The 19,622-nt window shown below is 48.0% G+C and overlaps 10 non-coding genes and 2 pseudogenes across 10 annotated transcripts; all 12 read left to right on the top strand.

Moving 5' to 3' along the window:
• The first annotated feature begins 292 nt into the window (after window positions 1–292).
• On the top strand, window positions 293–386 carry LOC141247143 (U2 spliceosomal RNA; annotated as a pseudogene).
• A 5,548-nt stretch (window positions 387–5,934) lies between these two features.
• On the top strand, window positions 5,935–6,137 carry LOC141247138 (U2 spliceosomal RNA; annotated as a pseudogene).
• Window positions 6,138–7,252: 1,115 nt separating this feature from the next.
• On the top strand, window positions 7,253–7,443 carry LOC141247157 (U2 spliceosomal RNA). The gene has a single exon (XR_012310648.1). It is a non-coding gene; the product is annotated as a U2 spliceosomal RNA (small nuclear RNA).
• Window positions 7,444–8,558: 1,115 nt separating this feature from the next.
• On the top strand, window positions 8,559–8,749 carry LOC141247121 (U2 spliceosomal RNA). The gene has a single exon (XR_012310621.1). It is a non-coding gene; the product is annotated as a U2 spliceosomal RNA (small nuclear RNA).
• Window positions 8,750–9,864: 1,115 nt separating this feature from the next.
• LOC141247156 (U2 spliceosomal RNA) lies at window positions 9,865–10,055 on the top strand. Its single transcript, XR_012310647.1, has one exon. It is a non-coding gene; the product is annotated as a U2 spliceosomal RNA (small nuclear RNA).
• A 1,115-nt stretch (window positions 10,056–11,170) lies between these two features.
• On the top strand, window positions 11,171–11,361 carry LOC141247154 (U2 spliceosomal RNA). The gene has a single exon (XR_012310645.1). It is a non-coding gene; the product is annotated as a U2 spliceosomal RNA (small nuclear RNA).
• A 1,112-nt stretch (window positions 11,362–12,473) lies between these two features.
• Window positions 12,474–12,664, top strand: LOC141247118 (U2 spliceosomal RNA). Its single transcript, XR_012310618.1, has one exon. It is a non-coding gene; the product is annotated as a U2 spliceosomal RNA (small nuclear RNA).
• A 1,115-nt stretch (window positions 12,665–13,779) lies between these two features.
• On the top strand, window positions 13,780–13,970 carry LOC141247133 (U2 spliceosomal RNA). The gene has a single exon (XR_012310632.1). It is a non-coding gene; the product is annotated as a U2 spliceosomal RNA (small nuclear RNA).
• A 1,115-nt stretch (window positions 13,971–15,085) lies between these two features.
• On the top strand, window positions 15,086–15,276 carry LOC141247153 (U2 spliceosomal RNA). Its single transcript, XR_012310644.1, has one exon. It is a non-coding gene; the product is annotated as a U2 spliceosomal RNA (small nuclear RNA).
• Window positions 15,277–16,391: 1,115 nt separating this feature from the next.
• LOC141247151 (U2 spliceosomal RNA) lies at window positions 16,392–16,582 on the top strand. The gene has a single exon (XR_012310643.1). It is a non-coding gene; the product is annotated as a U2 spliceosomal RNA (small nuclear RNA).
• A 1,115-nt stretch (window positions 16,583–17,697) lies between these two features.
• Window positions 17,698–17,888, top strand: LOC141247150 (U2 spliceosomal RNA). The gene has a single exon (XR_012310642.1). It is a non-coding gene; the product is annotated as a U2 spliceosomal RNA (small nuclear RNA).
• Window positions 17,889–19,002: 1,114 nt separating this feature from the next.
• Window positions 19,003–19,193, top strand: LOC141247149 (U2 spliceosomal RNA). Its single transcript, XR_012310641.1, has one exon. It is a non-coding gene; the product is annotated as a U2 spliceosomal RNA (small nuclear RNA).
• Window positions 19,194–19,622: the final 429 nt, after the last annotated feature.

The raw sequence follows: 19,622 nt of genomic DNA, 5'->3' as shown, positions 1-19,622 counted from the left end.
GGGTAGACAGCTGCTCGTTCCACCCCACCCCCCGCCTTAATTGGTTCTCCTCCCTTCCAACGGTGTTGAGGCGGGTGGGAACAGCAGGGGGTGAAGGTGCTGTGTTTAAAGAGGTGGAGTTATGCAGATCTAAAACGCGTGGATTGCAGCAGCAGCAAGCCGAAAAGTGCAGGCATGTAAGGGATCTAGAGGTTGACAACATGTCTTCTTAACGGGAGTCCAGGAGCTCATCTCCACAAATGGACTTTTCAGGATCCTTGGGTGGCTCCGTAGTTTGAAACCAATTCTGGTTATCGCTTCTCGGCCTTTTGGCTAAGATCAAGTGTAGTATCTGTTCTTATAAGAACACAAGAGCTATGATCTCCACTTGACGAGAGCGATCGAACTCGGAAGGAGAAGAGCTTCGGAGCCCAGCTGACATCGGAGAAGGAAGGCGGATATCGGTGGGAGGAAGAAGCTCTAAAGAATCCAGAAGAAGACGAAGACTCGGAGAAGAATCGGGCTGTCCTGTGGAATCTTCGAGGAAGAAAATCATCGAGACAAAGACCTTTCGGGGAATTTGTCCAGAACACGACGGGAGAAGAATCTGCATAGCTCCACCCATTCCGGGAAAAGTTCCAGATCCAGCTCCAAGAAGTAACTGCAGGAGGAAAGCCATGGCAAGCGCTGCGAGGAAGGCCGAAAAGAAGAGCCTGGAGCAGGGGACAGCCAGGAGGGCCCAGCCAGGAGCCGATTCTGACCCCAAGGACTCTGCCTCCACGACTGGCCAGCAGAAGGGACCCCAGAAGCCCCGCCACGAAGCTCCAGCCCTGGAGCCATGGATGCGGCAGACGGTGGCCCTGAAGCTGAAGGAAGTGGATGGGAGGGTGCCGGACATGTCCTCGGACGTGTTCTGCCAGAAGATGCTGCTGGATCGAGGCTTCTCCAGGTCGGACACCCTCAGCATCCAGACCTTCTTGACGGGGATCTTCTTCGTCACCTTCGCCACTGTGAACACCTGCAGGAGGTTCTGGGAAATGGTAAGCGCAAAAGGACCAGATAATTCTTTCTCTGCCTTTACAGGTAGCTGCCCTATCCAGAGGGACGAAAGGAGGATCACGGTCTCCATGCGCAACCCGCACACCCCAGGCCAAGACATCTGTACCTTCCTGAGACGCTTCTGTTTGGTTGTGAAGGAACCTTCTCACATCCTGAATGGACTCGGCTTCTGGACAGGTAAGTGGTCGGTGACCGTTAGACTTCACAGGGACCTGGCGTACTCAGACGGACTTCGGCACCTGCCCCCGACATTCTCCCTGGGCAACTCCTACGGCCTCATCTATTACCCGGACATGCCGCGGAACTGCAGGAGATGCGGCAAGAACGGCCACGAGATGAAGGACTGCAAGGAGGATGCCTGCAGGATTTGTCGAGTGACGGGACACAGCTCGAAGGACTGCCCGAAGAAGACGTCCTGCAACCTGTGTGGGCTGGCGGCTCATCTGTACAAGGATTGCCCCAAGCGTGAGAGATCCTGGGCATCGGTGGTTGCGACGACCCCAGCTACGGAGGACAAGGACCCGATGACCAGGCCTGTGAAGTTCAAGGACGCGACGACCAAGGCCCCAGCGGCCAAGGCCGAGACGACCAAAGCCAAAGCGGTCAAGGAGTCGGTGGCCAAAGCCCCAGCGACGGTCCCAGCAGCTCCGAAGCAGAAGAAAAAGTCAAAGGAGGGTAAGAGTTCTGTCACCCCTCTCTCGATCCCTCCCCCTGCCACCCCCGTCCAATCCCCCCCCACCCCGGCCACCCCTGCTGAGGATTCCACTTCCTCTTCCTCCTTCCCCTACTCCTCAGCAGGTGTCCTTTCCCCTGCCCCGGCAGCCACTCTCCCTCCCCAGACCATGGTAGCGGTGGAATTAACCTTTCCTCCACCCGCCGCTATCTATTCCGAGGAGGATTTTCCCCTTCTTGTCTCCCCAGTTCCAACCCGGGGAAAGAGGAAGGTGGAGGACAGCCCTGCTACTGAATCCTCCAAAAAGAAGATTCTGGATTTCGTAGGCGAAAAGGAGGATACCCTCCCTGAGCCAGAAGAGATGGAGCACATGGTTGAGACCCTGGTGGCCGAGCCAGAAGAGGAGGAACTGGTGGTCGCCGAGATCGAGGCCGCGCTGCTTGACCAGATGGAGGAAGAGGGCCTGCTGGTGATCCCATCACCAGCAGTCAACACCGACGAGGGACCACCCGACCGGAGTGGTAACTAAGGTGTATTGCCTGCGCTAACTTTTTCTTTTTTCCCTACATGATGGCTAATATTAACTTATTTTCCATTAATGTCAGGAGCATCAAGGACAAGTTCAGACGTCAGACTATTTATGCCTTCCTTACTTCCCAGTTGTGTGATGTTTATATGTTGCAGGAATGTTCCCTTCCCTCCTCTAGGTCCTTCAAACATCTGGCCAGGGAGTGGTCCCACGGTCCATCCTACTGGTCCGGTGGGGGTGACTGCAAGTCTGCGGGGGTCGCAATTCTGATCAGGGGGGGCGCATTCACGCTTGAGTCCGTCCAGGAGCTCATCTGCGGCAGGGCTCTTGTTGTAGATGGCAACTGGGCGGGAGAACCTGTCAGGTTCATCAACGTGTATGCGTCCCCACTGAAGAATGAGCGTTTGGAGCTTTTCCAGACCCTGCGGCTTCAGCTTGCCACCACCAGGACCTTAGTGATGGCCGGGGATTTCAACTGCCCCATCGAGGAGGATGGTCGTAGTTCTGGCACATCTGCCAAGTTGGACATCACGTCCAAGCTGCTCATCGAGATGGTAACCGAGGCCTCTCTTCAGGACGTGGTGGGCTCCATGGGGAGAGGCTCCACGAACTATTCGTGGAGCCGACCCGATGGCTCACTCCGCTCCAGGATTGACTTTGTGTTCACCTCTCGGGCAGTCAGGCAGAGTAGGCACTCGATGGTCTCCTGCTTCTTCTCCGACCACAGAGCCATTCACTTACAAGGTGTCCTCGGCGACGGTTTTCCGTCCGGCCCCGGCTCCTGGAAGCTGAATTGTGCTCTGCTGGCTCAGGATGAAGTCGTGGAGGAGCTGAGAGCAGCCTACGCAATGTGGCAGTCCTACAAGGGTAGCTTCCAAACAGTCTCTGATTGGTGGGAATATGTTAAACTTGAGTTTCGCTGTTTCTTTCAGGCCAAGGGTCGACAACAGGCGTGTGAGAAGAGGAGGGACTTCAGAGGGCTGCAGCGCGAGCTGCGGTCGCTGCAGGACCTTCTTCACTGCGGCTGGGACGTGAGGGAGGAGCTGGAGGAGACCAAGAAGAGCCTGAAAAGGCACTTTGAGGAGGAGTCCAAGCGAATCGTCTTCCGTTCCAAAGTGGAGAATCTGGAGAAGGGTGAGAAATGTAACTCATTCTTTTTCAGGAAACTTCATGCCGGTCACACGCCCCTGAACGAGCTGCGAGACGAGAGCGGAAACATGCGACGTGGGAAGGAGGACGTGATGAGGGTCGTCAGCGACTTCTACAGCGAACTCTACTCCCACAAGACTACCGACCCCGACGCTGCTGATAAGTTCCTGTCAGGTATCACTAACCATCTTGATCCTGCAGGCACGGCAGCCTTGGACAAACCTCTGATGGTGGGCGAATTGCTCTCTGCCGCTAAATCCTTTAGGACCGGCAGGACCCCGGGCAGTGATGGTCTTCCAGCGGAGCTCTATGTAGCGCTGGGAGACCTCATCTGTCCGGACCTGTTGGACCTGTACGAGGAGATGGTGGTGGAGGGTAGAATGCCTCCATCTTTGAGGGAAGGAATGGTCACGATCCTGTACAAGCGGAAGGGAGAGAGGTGCGACCTGAGGAATTGGCGTCCCATCACTCTGCTCAACGTGGACTACAAGATCCTGGCCAAGACGATGGCGACACGACTTAAGACGGTCATCGGACGGATCATCCACCCGGACCAGACCTGCGGCATCCCTGGACGTCGCATCGCAGACAGCCTCGCTCTCGTGCGGGACACGGTCGAGTACATCAAGGTCCGCCGCGCACACGCGGCCCTGGTCTCCTTGGATCAGGAGAAGGCCTTCAACCGGGTTTCCCACGAGTTCATGGGCCGAGCTCTGCACCGGTTAGGTTTGGGTAACATGTTTTGTTCGTATGTCCGTCTGATGTATTTTGATATCCACAGCTCGGTGTTGGTGAACGGCTGGAAGACTGACCCCTTCCCTGTCCTCTCTGGGGTCAGACAAGGCTGCCCTCTATCACCTCTTCTTTTTGTTTGTGTTATAGAACTCTTCGCAGAGGCTATCCGGCAGAATGGAGAGATCAGAGGGATCACCGCACCAGGTCCGGGACGACACGAGGTCAAGTGCTCGCTCTACATGGACGACGTCACCGTCTTCTGCGCTGATCGTGGTTCAGTCGACGCCCTCGTCCAGACGTGTGAGAGGTTCGGCCGGGCTTCAGGGGCCAAAGTCAACAGCAGGAAGTCGGAAGCCATGCTCTTCGGGGATTGGCAGCCGGCCTCCTCTGCCCCCTTCCCCTTCAACATTCAACCGGATTTCCTCAAGGTGCTGGGAGTCTGGTTCGGGAAGGAAGGAGCGGCCCTCAAGTCCTGGCAAGAACGCTTGGCCAAGGTGAAGCAACGGATCGGACTCTGGAGCCTCAGACACCTCACTTGTGAGGGTAAGGCACTCGTCCTGCGTAATGAGGTCCTGCCCGTCTTGCAGTACACGGCGCAGGCCTGGCCCCCACACGTCACTGTGTGCAGGGCCATTACCAAGACAGTGTTTCACTTTGTCTGGGGATCCAAGATGGACAGAGTCAGGCGGGCCGTCATGTACAAGGAGCCTCGCAAGGGTGGGAAGGGCGTTCCAGATATCCCCACCCTCCTGCGATCCTCTTTTGTGTGTGATTGTGTCCGCCGGACTTTGCAAGTCAAGAATGGCTCCGCGGGCAGGTCCATGTCTCACTTCTTCCTGCTTCCTCTTTGGAGGCGACTCGGCTGGGACAAGTGGGACAGCTCCTTCCCCTACAACTGGACGACGCCATGGTTCTACGGAGACGTCGTTCGATTTGTGGGGGAGCATCAACTGGAGGGACTCAAGCCCGACTTGTGGAAGCCCAAAACTATCCACAAGCTAATCAGAGCCAAGGATGACGTGGAGAACATCACAGGACTTCACCAGGACACGCTGGAGACTGTGTGGACAAATGTGTCGTCTGACAGGCTGACCAACGGGCACAAGGACTTGTCGTGGATGGCGATTCAGGGCGGACTGCCCGTCCGGTCATTCATGCATGCCCGGAAAATGTGCAAGACCCGGTACTGCCCAAGGTGCCCCTTCGTGGAGGAAACATCTTTGCACACTTTTTGGGACTGCGGATTTGCACAGCGCCTATTGACTGCACTTGAGGACGACCTGAGGAACTCTGTCCCCAGGGCGAGCCTATCGCACCATTCTGTGCTTTATGGACTATTCCCTGGGGTTCATACCGTCGGAGCCATCCAGGAGGCTTGGCGCCTTATGAACTGCTTCAAGGATGCCGTTTGGGTCGCCAGGAACCGGCTCATCTTGAGGAAGGAGAGGATGTCCATCCAGGACTGCCGCAGGCTGATCCACAGCCTGCTCAGAGACTATTCCATCATGGACGGTCCGGAGGACGAGGATGAGGACTAAACCCCTCCTCCCCCTCTCCCCTTATGTGTCTTGTCTTTCAATAAAGCTTCGGGCCTGTGATTTTCCCCTCCCCATCCCCTTTTTCCCAATCCCGATCCCTTATCACGGTTCGTCGTACTGTATTGATTGACATGCTTTTTCTTTCAGATTGAGTGTTTTGTGTAGCATAGGGGTGCGATGTGTCTAGTTAGTGCGTCGTATCCTCATGCTATGTAAATATGATGTAGAATTCTGTGTGTACTGGGCTGCGGCACTGTACACTGTCTGTTAACTTATTTTTTGTGCTAATAAAAGATATATTCAATCAAAAAAAAAAAAAAAATCTGTTCTTATCAGTTTAATATCTGATACGTCCCCTATCTGGGGACCATATATTAAATGGATTTTTAGAACAGGGAGATGGAAAAAGAGCTTGCTCTGTCCACTCCACGCATTGACCTGGTATTGCAGTATCTCCAGGACCGGTGCACCCCTTCTTTAATGCAGTTTCTAAAATCAGAAAGAATTGAATTCAATGTTTTTTGTTCATTTTGCTTGTTTGTCGGATTTTGGGATGGACTCTTTGGCTTTGCTTTTCTTCTCCTCATTGGATTTTTCATGTTCAAAGTTGCAGAAGCCAGATTACAAGCTCATTTTGGTTCAACTTCAGCAACTGTGCATTGCATTGCCATGTAATGTGATGCAATGCTATCTTTCTAGCTCTCCCTTTTTACTTCCTTTTGGATAAACAGACATATTAGGCAAGCATTTTGGAGCTTTCACTTAAATAACTACAGGTGGTGAGATAAGCTGCACAATATAATTGACCTTTCAGTATATTGTTGCACACACACCATCTATTTAGCAAATGCCCTTGTTATCAACAGCAGCCTTTTAAACTCACCTGAGCTAACAGGTATGTGCGCTGGTTACTCTGCTGCGCTTAAAATTTCTTTTTTGGTTTGCTACAATGCCTTTTCTGAAACGTTGTCTCCTTCTGCTGGAACACTGACTTCTTTCATTTAATGCCTGCAGACTACAAAAGAGAACCCAACCCAAAAAGTTTGGTTGATTAGTCTGTGGCATTCTGTTAAACTGTTGCTTATGGCGGTCTCTGTGAGCTTCTCAGCGACATTCAGCCAGCCAGGTATCCTGCCTGCAGTAGATGGAATGTGGCAATGGAACGCTGGCTGCGCGTGTCATAATAGGCTCTGAGCCTTTATATACCTGTGCACAGCAGCAGCCACCTTCAGTCTGCTGCTGGACAGCCAGCAGCAGCAGCAGCAGGAGAGGTATGTAATCAGGAGCCCTCCTGCTAAGGGTAGACAGCTGCTCGTTCCACCCCACCCCCCGCCTTAATTGGTTCTCCTCCCTTCCAATGGTGTTGAGGCGGGTGGGAACAGCAGGGGGTGAAGGTGCTGTGTTTAAAGAGGTGGAGTTATGCAGATCTAAAACGCGTGGATTGCAGCAGCAACAAGCCGAAAAGTGCAGGCATGTAAGGGATCTAGAGGTTGACAACATGTCTTCTTAACGGGAGTCCAGGAGCTCATCTCCACAAATGGACTTTTCAGGATCCTTGGGTGGCTCCGTAGTTTGAAACCAATTCTGGTTATCGCTTCTCGGCCTTTTGGCTAAGATCAAGTGTAGTATCTGTTCTTATCAGTTTAATATCTGATACGTCCCCTATCTGGGGACCATATATTAAATGGATTTTTAGAACAGGGAGATGGAAAAAGAGCTTGCTCTGTCCACTCCACGCATTGACCTGGTATTGCAGTATCTCCAGGACCGGTGCACCCCTTCTTTAATGCAGTTTCTAAAATCAGAAAGAATTGAATTCAATGTTTTTTGTTCATTTTGCTTGTTTGTCGGATTTTGGGATGGACTCTTTGGCTTTGCTTTTCTTCTCCTCATTGGATTTTTCATGTTCAAAGTTGCAGAAGCCAGATTACAAGCTCATTTTGGTTCAACTTCAGCAACTGTGCATTGCATTGCCATGTAATGTGATGCAATGCTATCTTTCTAGCTCTCCCTTTTTACTTCCTTTTGGATAAACAGACATATTAGGCAAGCATTTTGGAGCTTTCACCTAAATAACTACAGGTGGTGAGATAAGCTGCACAATATAATTGACCTTTCAGTATATTGTTGCACACACACCATCTATTTAGCAAATGCCCTTGTTATCAACAGCAGCCTTTTAAACTCACCTGAGCTAACAGGTATGTGCGCTGGTTACTCTGCTGCGCTTAAAATTTCTTTTTTGGTTTGCTACAATGCCTTTTCTGAAACGTTGTCTCCTTCTGCTGGAACACTGACTTCTTTCATTTAATGCCTGCAGACTATAAAAGAGAACCCAACCCAAAAAGTTTGGTTGATTAGTCTGTGGCATTCTGTTAAACTGTTGCTTATGGCGGTCTCTGTGAGCTACTCAGCGACATTCAGCCAGCCAGGTATCCTGCCTGCAGTAGATGGAATGTGGCAATGGAACGCTGGCTGCGCGTGTCATAATAGGCTCTGAGCCTTTATATACCTGTGCACAGCAGCAGCCACCTTCAGTCTGCTGCTGGACAGCCAGCAGCAGCAGCAGCAGGAGAGGTATGTAATCAGGAGCCCTCCTGCTAAGGGTAGACAGCTGCTCGTTCCACCCCACCCCCCGCCTTAATTGGTTCTCCTCCCTTCCAACGGTGTTGAGGCGGGTGGGAACAGCAGGGGGTGAAGGTGCTGTGTTTAAAGAGGTGGAGTTATGCAGATCTAAAACGCGTGGATTGCAGCAGCAGCAAGCCGAAAAGTGCAGGCATGTAAGGGATCTAGAGGTTGACAACATGTCTTCTTAACGGGAGTCCAGGAGCTCATCTCCACAAATGGACTTTTCAGGATCCTTGGGTGGCTCTGTAGTTTGAAACCAATTCTGGTTATCGCTTCTCGGCCTTTTGGCTAAGATCAAGTGTAGTATCTGTTCTTATCAGTTTAATATCTGATACGTCCCCTATCTGGGGACCATATATTAAATGGATTTTTAGAACAGGGAGATGGAAAAAGAGCTTGCTCTGTCCACTCCACGCACTGACCTGGTATTGCAGTATCTCCAGGACCGGTGCACCCCTTCTTTAATGCAGTTTCTAAAATCAGAAAGAATTGAATTCAATGTTTTTTGTTCATTTTGCTTGTTTGTCGGATTTTGGGATGGACTCTTTGGCTTTGCTTTTCTTCTCCTCATTGGATTTTTCATGTTCAAAGTTGCAGAAGCCAGATTACAAGCTCATTTTGGTTCAACTTCAGCAACTGTGCATTGCATTGCCATGTAATGTGATGCAATGCTATCTTTCTAGCTCTCCCTTTTTACTTCCTTTTGGATAAACAGACATATTAGGCAAGCATTTTGGAGCTTTCACCTAAATAACTACAGGTGGTGAGATAAGCTGCACAATATAATTGACCTTTCAGTATATTGTTGCACACACACCATCTATTTAGCAAATGCCCTTGTTATCAACAGCAGCCTTTTAAACTCACCTGAGCTAACAGGTATGTGCGCTGGTTACTCTGCTGCGCTTAAAATTTCTTTTTTGGTTTGCTACAATGCCTTTTCTGAAACGTTGTCTCCTTCTGCTGGAACACTGACTTCTTTCATTTAATGCCTGCAGACTATAAAAGAGAACCCAACCCAAAAAGTTTGGTTGATTAGTCTGTGGCATTCTGTTAAACTGTTGCTTATGGCGGTCTCTGTGAGCTTCTCAGCGACATTCAGCCAGCCAGGTATCCTGCCTGCAGTAGATGGAATGTGGCAATGGAACGCTGGCTGCGCGTGTCATAATAGGCTCTGAGCCTTTATATACCTGTGCACAGCAGCAGCCACCTTCAGTCTGCTGCTGGACAGCCAGCAGCAGCAGCAGCAGGAGAGGTATGTAATCAGGAGCCCTCCTGCTAAGGGTAGACAGCTGCTCGTTCCACCCCACCCCCCGCCTTAATTGGTTCTCCTCCCTTCCAACGGTGTTGAGGCGGGTGGGAACAGCAGGGGGTGAAGGTGCTGTGTTTAAAGAGGTGGAGTTATGCAGATCTAAAACGCGTGGATTGCAGCAGCAGCAAGCCGAAAAGTGCAGGCATGTAAGGGATCTAGAGGTTGACAACATGTCTTCTTAACGGGAGTCCAGGAGCTCATCTCCACAAATGGACTTTTCAGGATCCTTGGGTGGCTCCGTAGTTTGAAACCAATTCTGGTTATCGCTTCTCGGCCTTTTGGCTAAGATCAAGTGTAGTATCTGTTCTTATCAGTTTAATATCTGATACGTCCCCTATCTGGGGACCATATATTAAATGGATTTTTAGAACAGGGAGATGGAAAAAGAGCTTGCTCTGTCCACTCCACGCATTGACCTGGTATTGCAGTATCTCCAGGACCGGTGCACCCCTTCTTTAATGCAGTTTCTAAAATCAGAAAGAATTGAATTCAATGTTTTTTGTTCATTTTGCTTGTTTGTCGGATTTTGGGATGGACTCTTTGGCTTTGCTTTTCTTCTCCTCATTGGATTTTTCATGTTCAAAGTTGCAGAAGCCAGATTACAAGCTCATTTTGGTTCAACTTCAGCAACTGTGCATTGCATTGCCATGTAATGTGATGCAATGCTATCTTTCTAGCTCTCCCTTTTTACTTCCTTTTGGATAAACAGACATATTAGGCAAGCATTTTGGAGCTTTCACCTAAATAACTACAGGTGGTGAGATAAGCTGCACAATATAATTGACCTTTCAGTATATTGTTGCACACACACCATCTATTTAGCAAATGCCCTTGTTATCAACAGCAGCCTTTTAAACTCACCTGAGCTAACAGGTATGTGCGCTGGTTACTCTGCTGCGCTTAAAATTTCTTTTTTGGTTTGCTACAATGCCTTTTCTGAAACGTTGTCTCCTTCTGCTGGAACACTGACTTCTTTCATTTAATGCCTGCAGACTATAAAAGAGAACCCAACCCAAAAAGTTTGGTTGATTAGTCTGTGGCATTCTGTTAAACTGTTGCTTATGGCGGTCTCTGTGAGCTTCTCAGCGACATTCAGCCAGCCAGGTATCCTGCCTGCAGTAGATGGAATGTGGCAATGGAACGCTGGCTGCGCGTGTCATAATAGGCTCTGAGCCTTTATATACCTGTGCACAGCAGCAGCCACCTTCAGTCTGCTGCTGGACAGCCAGCAGCAGCAGCAGCAGGAGAGGTATGTAATCAGGAGCCCTCCTGCTAAGGGTAGACAGCTGCTCGTTCCACCCCACCCCCCGCCTTAATTGGTTCTCCTCCCTTCCAACGGTGTTGAGGCGGGTGGGAACAGCAGGGGGTGAAGGTGCTGTGTTTAAAGAGGTGGAGTTATGCAGATCTAAAACGCGTGGATTGCAGCAGCAGCAAGCCGAAAAGTGCAGGCATGTAAGGGATCTAGAGGTTGACAACATGTCTTCTTAACGGGAGTCCAGGAGCTCATCTCCACAAATGGACTTTTCAGGATCCTTGGGTGGCTCCGTAGTTTGAAACCAATTCTGGTTATCGCTTCTCGGCCTTTTGGCTAAGATCAAGTGTAGTATCTGTTCTTATCAGTTTAATATCTGATACGTCCCCTATCTGGGGACCATATATTAAATGGATTTTTAGAACAGGGAGATGGAAAAAGAGCTTGCTCTGTCCACTCCACGCATTGACCTGGTATTGCAGTATCTCCAGGACCGGTGCACCCCTTCTTTAATGCAGTTTCTAAAATCAGAAAGAATTGAATTCAATGTTTTTTGTTCATTTTGCTTGTTTGTCGGATTTTGGGATGGACTCTTTGGCTTTGCTTTTCTTCTCCTCATTGGATTTTTCATGTTCAAAGTTGCAGAAGCCAGATTACAAGCTCATTTTGGTTCAACTTCAGCAACTGTGCATTGCATTGCCATGTAATGTGATGCAATGCTATCTTTCTAGCTCTCCCTTTTTACTTCCTTTTGGATAAACAGACATATTAGGCAAGCATTTTGGAGCTTTCACCTAAATAACTACAGGTGGTGAGATAAGCTGCACAATATAATTGACCTTTCAGTATATTGTTGCACACACACCATCTATTTAGCAAATGCCCTTGTTATCAACAGCAGCCTTTTAAACTCACCTGAGCTAACAGGTATGTGCGCTGGTTACTCTGCTGCGCTTAAAATTTCTTTTTTGGTTTGCTACAATGCCTTTTCTGAAACGTTGTCTCCTTCTGCTGGAACACTGACTTCTTTCATTTAATGCCTGCAGACTATAAAAGAGAACCCAACCCAAAAAGTTTGGTTGATTAGTCTGTGGCATTCTGTTAAACTGTTGCTTATGGCGGTCTCTGTGAGCTTCTCAGCGACATTCAGCCAGCCAGGTATCCTGCCTGCAGTAGATGGAATGTGGCAATGGAACGCTGGCTGCGCGTGTCATAATAGGCTCTGAGCCTTTATATACCTGTGCACAGCAGCAGCCACCTTCAGTCTGCTGCTGGACAGCCAGCAGCAGCAGCAGGAGAGGTATGTAATCAGGAGCCCTCCTGCTAAGGGTAGACAGCTGCTCGTTCCACCCCACCCCCCGCCTTAATTGGTTCTCCTCCCTTCCAACGGTGTTGAGGCGGGTGGGAACAGCAGGGGGTGAAGGTGCTGTGTTTAAAGAGGTGGAGTTATGCAGATCTAAAACGCGTGGATTGCAGCAGCAGCAAGCCGAAAAGTGCAGGCATGTAAGGGATCTAGAGGTTGACAACATGTCTTCTTAACGGGAGTCCAGGAGCTCATCTCCACAAATGGACTTTTCAGGATCCTTGGGTGGCTCCGTAGTTTGAAACCAATTCTGGTTATCGCTTCTCGGCCTTTTGGCTAAGATCAAGTGTAGTATCTGTTCTTATCAGTTTAATATCTGATACGTCCCCTATCTGGGGACCATATATTAAATGGATTTTTAGAACAGGGAGATGGAAAAAGAGCTTGCTCTGTCCACTCCACGCATTGACCTGGTATTGCAGTATCGCCAGGACCGGTGCACCCCTTCTTTAATGCAGTTTCTAAAATCAGAAAGAATTGAATTCAATGTTTTTTGTTCATTTTGCTTGTTTGTCGGATTTTGGGATGGACTCTTTGGCTTTGCTTTTCTTCTCCTCATTGGATTTTTCATGTTCAAAGTTGCAGAAGCCAGATTACAAGCTCATTTTGGTTCAACTTCAGCAACTGTGCATTGCATTGCCATGTAATGTGATGCAATGCTATCTTTCTAGCTCTCCCTTTTTACTTCCTTTTGGATAAACAGACATATTAGGCAAGCATTTTGGAGCTTTCACCTAAATAACTACAGGTGGTGAGATAAGCTGCACAATATAATTGACCTTTCAGTATATTGTTGCACACACACCATCTATTTAGCAAATGCCCTTGTTATCAACAGCAGCCTTTTAAACTCACCTGAGCTAACAGGTATGTGCGCTGGTTACTCTGCTGCGCTTAAAATTTCTTTTTTGGTTTGCTACAATGCCTTTTCTGAAACGTTGTCTCCTTCTGCTGGAACACTGACTTCTTTCATTTAATGCCTGCAGACTATAAAAGAGAACCCAACCCAAAAAGTTTGGTTGATTAGTCTGTGGCATTCTGTTAAACTGTTGCTTATGGCGGTCTCTGTGAGCTTCTCAGCGACATTCAGCCAGCCAGGTATCCTGCCTGCAGTAGATGGAATGTGGCAATGGAACGCTGGCTGCGCGTGTCATAATAGGCTCTGAGCCTTTATATACCTGTGCACAGCAGCAGCCACCTTCAGTCTGCTGCTGGACAGCCAGAAGCAGCAGCAGCAGGAGAGGTATGTAATCAGGAGCCCTCCTGCTAAGGGTAGACAGCTGCTCGTTCCACCCCATCCCCCGCCTTAATTGGTTCTCCTCCCTTCCAACGGTGTTGAGGCGGGTGGGAACAGCAGGGGGTGAAGGTGCTGTGTTTAAAAAGGTGGAGTTATGCAGATCTAAAACGCGTGGATTGCAGCAGCAGCAAGCCGAAAAGTGCAGGCATGTAAGGGATCTAGAGGTTGACAATATGTCTTCTTAACGGGAGTCCAGGAGCTTATCTCCACAAATGGACTTTTCAGGATCCTTGGGTGGCTCCGTAGTTTGAAACCAATTCTGGTTATCGCTTCTCGGCCTTTTGGCTAAGATCAAGTGTAGTATCTGTTCTTATCAGTTTAATATCTGATACGTCCCCTATCTGGGGACCATATATTAAATGGATTTTTAGAACAGGGAGATGGAAAAAGAGCTTGCTCTGTCCACTCCACGCATTTACCTGGTACTGCAGTATCTCCAGGACCGGTGCACCCCTTCTTTAATGCAGTTTCTAAAATCAGAAAGAATTGAATTCAATGTTTTTTGTTCATTTTGCTTGTTTGTCGGATTTTGGGATGGACTCTTTGGCTTTGCTTTTCTTCTCCTCATTGGATTTTTCATGTTCAAAGTTGCAGAAGCCAGATTACAAGCTCATTTTGGTTCAACTTCAGCAACTGTGCATTGCATTGCCATGTAATGTGATGCAATGCTATCTTTCTAGCTCTCCCTTTTTACTTCCTTTTGGATAAACAGACATATTAGGCAAGCATTTTGGAGCTTTCACCTAAATAACTACAGGTGGTGAGATAAGCTGCACAATATAATTGACCTTTCAGTATATTGTTGCACACACACCATCTATTTAGCAAATGCCCTTGTTATCAACAGCAGCCTTTTAAACTCACCTGAGCTAACAGGTATGTGCGCTGGTTACTCTGCTGCGCTTAAAATTTCTTTTTTGGTTTGCTACAATGCCTTTTCTGAAACGTTGTCTCCTTCTGCTGGAACACTGACTTCTTTCATTTAATGCCTGCAGACTATAAAAGAGAACCCAACCCAAAAGGTTTGGTTGATTAGTCTGTGGCATTCTGTTAAACTGTTGCTTATGGCGGTCTCTGTGAGCTTCTCAGCGACATTCAGCCAGCCAGGTATCCTGCCTGCAGTAGATGGAATGTGGCAATGGAACGCTGGCTGCGCGTGTCATAATAGGCTCTGAGCCTTTATATACCTGTGCACAGCAGCAGCCACCTTCAGTCTGCTGCTGGACAGCCAGCAGCAGCAGCAGCAGGAGAGGTATGTAATCAGGAGCCCTCCTGCTAAGGGTAGACAGCTGCTCGTTCCACCCCACCCCCCGCCTTAATTGGTTCTCCTCCCTTCCAACGGTGTTGAGGCGGGTGGGAACAGCAGGGGGTGAAGGTGCTGTGTTTAAAGAGGTGGAGTTATGCAGATCTAAAACGCGTGGATTGCAGCAGCAGCAAGCCGAAAAGTGCAGGCATGTAAGGGATCTAGAGGTTGACAACATGTCTTCTTAACGGGAGTCCAGGAGCTCATCTCCACAAATGGACTTTTCAGGATCCTTGGGTGGCTCCGTAGTTTGAAACCAATTCTGGTTATCGCTTCTCGGCCTTTTGGCTAAGATCAAGTGTAGTATCTGTTCTTATCAGTTTAATATCTGATACGTCCCCTATCTGGGGACCATATATTAAATGGATTTTTAGAACAGGGAGATGGAAAAAGAGCTTGCTCTGTCCACTCCACGCATTGACCTGGTATTGCAGTATCTCCAGGACCGGTGCACCCCTTCTTTAATGCAGTTTCTAAAATCAGAAAGAATTGAATTCAATGTTTTTTGTTCATTTTGCTTGTTTGTCGGATTTTGGGATGGACTCTTTGGCTTTGCTTTTCTTCTCCTCATTGGATTTTTCATGTTCAAAGTTGCAGAAGCCAGATTACAAGCTCATTTTGGTTCAACTTCAGCAACTGTGCATTGCATTGCCATGTAATGTGATGCAATGCTATCTTTCTAGCTCTCCCTTTTTACTTCCTTTTGGATAAACAGACATATTAGGCAAGCATTTTGGAGCTTTCACCTAAATAACTACAGGTGGTGAGATAAGCTGCACAATATAATTGACCTTTCAGTATATTGTTGCACACACACCATCTATTTAGCAAATGCCCTTGTTATCAACAGCAGCCTTTTAAACTCACCTGAGCTAACAGGTATGTGCGCTGGTTACTCTGCTGCGCTTAAAATTTCTTTTTTGGTTTGCTACAATGCCTTTTCTGAAACGTTGTCTCCTTCTGCTGGAACACTGACTTCTTTCATTTAATGCCTGCAGACTATAAAAGAGAACCTAACCCAAAAAGTTTGGTTGATTAGTCTGTGGCATTCTGTTAAACTGTTGCTTATGGCGGTCTCTGTGAGCTTCTCAGCGACATTCAGCCAGCCAGGTATCCTGCCTGCAGTAGATGGAATGTGGCAATGGAACGCTGGCTGCGCGTGTCATAATAGGCTCTGAGCCTTTATATACCTGTGCACAGCAGCAGCCACCTTCAGTCTGCTGCTGGACAGCCAGCAGCAGCAGCAGCAGGAGAGGTATGTAATCAGGAGCCCTCCTGCTAAGGGTAGACAGCTGCTCGTTCCACCCCACCCCCCGCCTTAATTGGTTCTCCTCCCTTCCAACGGTGTTGAGGCGGGTGGGAACAGCAGGGGGTGAAGGTGCTGTGTTTAAAGAGGTGGAGTTATGCAGATCTAAAACGCGTGGATTGCAGCAGCAGCAAGCCGAAAAGTGCAGGCATGTAAGGGATCTAGAGGTTGACAACATGTCTTCTTAACGGGAGTCCAGGAGCTCATCTCCACAAATGGACTTTTCAGGATCCTTGGGTGGCTCCGTAGTTTGAAACCAATTCTGGTTATCGCTTCTCGGCCTTTTGGCTAAGATCAAGTGTAGTATCTGTTCTTATCAGTTTAATATCTGATACGTCCCCTATCTGGGGACCATATATTAAATGGATTTTTAGAACAGGGAGATGGAAAAAGAGCTTGCTCTGTCCACTCCACGCATTGACCTGGTATTGCAGTATCTCCAGGACCGGTGCACCCCTTCTTTAATGCAGTTTCTAAAATCAGAAAGAATTGAATTCAATGTTTTTTGTTCATTTTGCTTGTTTGTCGGATTTTGGGATGGACTCTTTGGCTTTGCTTTTCTTCTCCTCATTGGATTTTTCATGTTCAAAGTTGCAGAAGCCAGATTACAAGCTCATTTTGGTTCAACTTCAGCAACTGTGCATTGCATTGCCATGTAATGTGATGCAATGCTATCTTTCTAGCTCTCCCTTTTTACTTCCTTTTGGATAAACAGACATATTAGGCAAGCATTTTGGAGCTTTCACCTAAATAACTACAGGTGGTGAGATAAGCTGCACAATATAATTGACCTTTCAGTATATTGTTGCACACACACCATCTATTTAGCAAATGCCCTTGTTATCAACAGCAGCCTTTTAAACTCACCTGAGCTAACAGGTATGTGCGCTGGTTACTCTGCTGCGCTTAAAATTTCTTTTTTGGTTTGCTACAATGCCTTTTCTGAAACGTTGTCTCCTTCTGCTGGAACACTGACTTCTTTCATTTAATGCCTGCAGACTATAAAAGAGAACCCAACCCAAAAAGTTTGGTTGATTAGTCTGTGGCATTCTGTTAAACTGTTGCTTATGGCGGTCTCTGTGAGCTTCTCAGCGACATTCAGCCAGCCAGGTATCCTGCCTGCAGTAGATGGAATGTGGCAATGGAACGCTGGCTGCGCGTGTCATAATAGGCTCTGAGCCTTTATATACCTGTGCACAGCAGCAGCCACCTTCAGTCTGCTGCTGGACAGCCAGCAGCAGCAGCAGCAGGAGAGGTATGTAATCAGGAGCCCTCCTGCTAAGGGTAGACAGCTGCTCGTTCCACCCCACCCCCCGCCTTAATTGGTTCTCCTCCCTTCCAACGGTGTTGAGGCGGGTGGGAACAGCAGGGGGTGAAGGTGCTGTGTTTAAAGAGGTGGAGTTATGCAGATCTAAAACGCGTGGATTGCAGCAGCAGCAAGCCGAAAAGTGCAGGCATGTAAGGGATCTAGAGGTTGACAACATGTCTTCTTAACGGGAGTCCAGGAGCTCATCTCCACAAATGGACTTTTCAGGATCCTTGGGTGGCTCCGTAGTTTGAAACCAATTCTGGTTATCGCTTCTCGGCCTTTTGGCTAAGATCAAGTGTAGTATCTGTTCTTATCAGTTTAATATCTGATACGTCCCCTATCTGGGGACCATATATTAAATGGATTTTTAGAACAGGGAGATGGAAAAAGAGCTTGCTCTGTCCACTCCACGCATTGACCTGGTATTGCAGTATCTCCAGGACCGGTGCACCCCTTCTTTAATGCAGTTTCTAAAATCAGAAAGAATTGAATTCAATGTTTTTTGTTCATTTTGCTTGTTTGTCGGATTTTGGGATGGACTCTTTGGCTTTGCTTTTCTTCTCCTCATTGGATTTTTCATGTTCAAAGTTGCAGAAGCCAGATTACAAGCTCATTTTGGTTCAACTTCAGCAACTGTGCATTGCATTGCCATGTAATGTGATGCAATGCTATCTTTCTAGCTCTCCCTTTTTACTTCCTTTTGGATAAACAGACATATTAGGCAAGCATTTTGGAGCTTTCACCTAAATAACTACAGGTGGTGAGATAAGCTGCACAATATAATTGACCTTTCAGTATATTGTTGCACACACACCATCTATTTAGCAAATGCCCTTGTTATCAACAGCAGCCTTTTAAACTCACCTGAGCTAACAGGTATGTGCGCTGGTTACTCTGCTGCGCTTAAAATTTCTTTTTTGGTTTGCTACAATGCCTTTTCTGAAACGTTGTCTCCTTCTGCTGGAACACTGACTTCTTTCATTTAATGCCTGCAGACTATAAAAGAGAACCCAACCCAAAAGTTTGGTTGATTAGTCTGTGGCATTCTGTTAAACTGTTGCTTATGGCGGTCTCTGTGAGCTTCTCAGCGACATTCAGCCAGCCAGGTATCCTGCCTGCAGTAGATGGAATGTGGCAATGGAACGCTGGCTGCGCGTGTCATAATAGGCTCTGAGCCTTTATATACCTGTGCACAGCAGCAGCCACCTTCAGTCTGCTGCTGGACAGCCAGCAGCAGCAGCAGCAGGAGAGGTATGTAATCAGGAGCCCTCCTGCTAAGGGTAGACAGCTGCTCGTTCCACCCCACCCCCCGCCTTAATTGGTTCTCCTCCCTTCCAACGGTGTTGAGGCGGGTGGGAACAGCAGGGGGTGAAGGTGCTGTGTTTAAAGAGGTGGAGTTATGCAGATCTAAAACGCGTGGATTGCAGCAGCAGCAAGCCGAAAAGTGCAGGCATGTAAGGGATCTAGAGGTTGACAACATGTCTTCTTAACGGGAGTCCAGGAGCTCATCTCCACAAATGGACTTTTCAGGATCCTTGGGTGGCTCCGTAGTTTGAAACCAATTCTGGTTATCGCTTCTCGGCCTTTTGGCTAAGATCAAGTGTAGTATCTGTTCTTATCAGTTTAATATCTGATACGTCCCCTATCTGGGGACCATATATTAAATGGATTTTTAGAACAGGGAGATGGAAAAAGAGCTTGCTCTGTCCACTCCACGCATTGACCTGGTATTGCAGTATCTCCAGGACCGGTGCACCCCTTCTTTAATGCAGTTTCTAAAATCAGAAAGAATTGAATTCAATGTTTTTTGTTCATTTTGCTTGTTTGTCGGATTTTGGGATGGACTCTTTGGCTTTGCTTTTCTTCTCCTCATTGGATTTTTCATGTTCAAAGTTGCAGAAGCCAGATTACAAGCTCATTTTGGTTCAACTTCAGCAACTGTGCATTGCATTGCCATGTAATGTGATGCAATGCTATCTTTCTAGCTCTCCCTTTTTACTTCCTTTTGGATAAACAGACATATTAGGCAAGCATTTTGGAGCTTTCACCTAAATAACTACAGGTGGTGAGATAAGCTGCACAATATAATTGACCTTTCAGTATATTGTTGCACACACACCATCTATTTAGCAAATGCCCTTGTTATCAACAGCAGCCTTTTAAACTCACCTGAGCTAACAGGTATGTGCG

Source organism: Phyllobates terribilis, unplaced genomic scaffold (assembly GCF_046119375.1).
Source record: "Phyllobates terribilis strain yellow unplaced genomic scaffold, ASM4611937v1 Scaffold_2817__1_contigs__length_104771, whole genome shotgun sequence".
In the NCBI taxonomy this organism is placed as follows: domain Eukaryota; kingdom Metazoa; phylum Chordata; class Amphibia; order Anura; family Dendrobatidae; genus Phyllobates; species Phyllobates terribilis.
The sequence above is the reverse complement of the archived record's forward strand: the minus strand, read 5'-3'. Positions and strand labels throughout refer to the sequence as shown.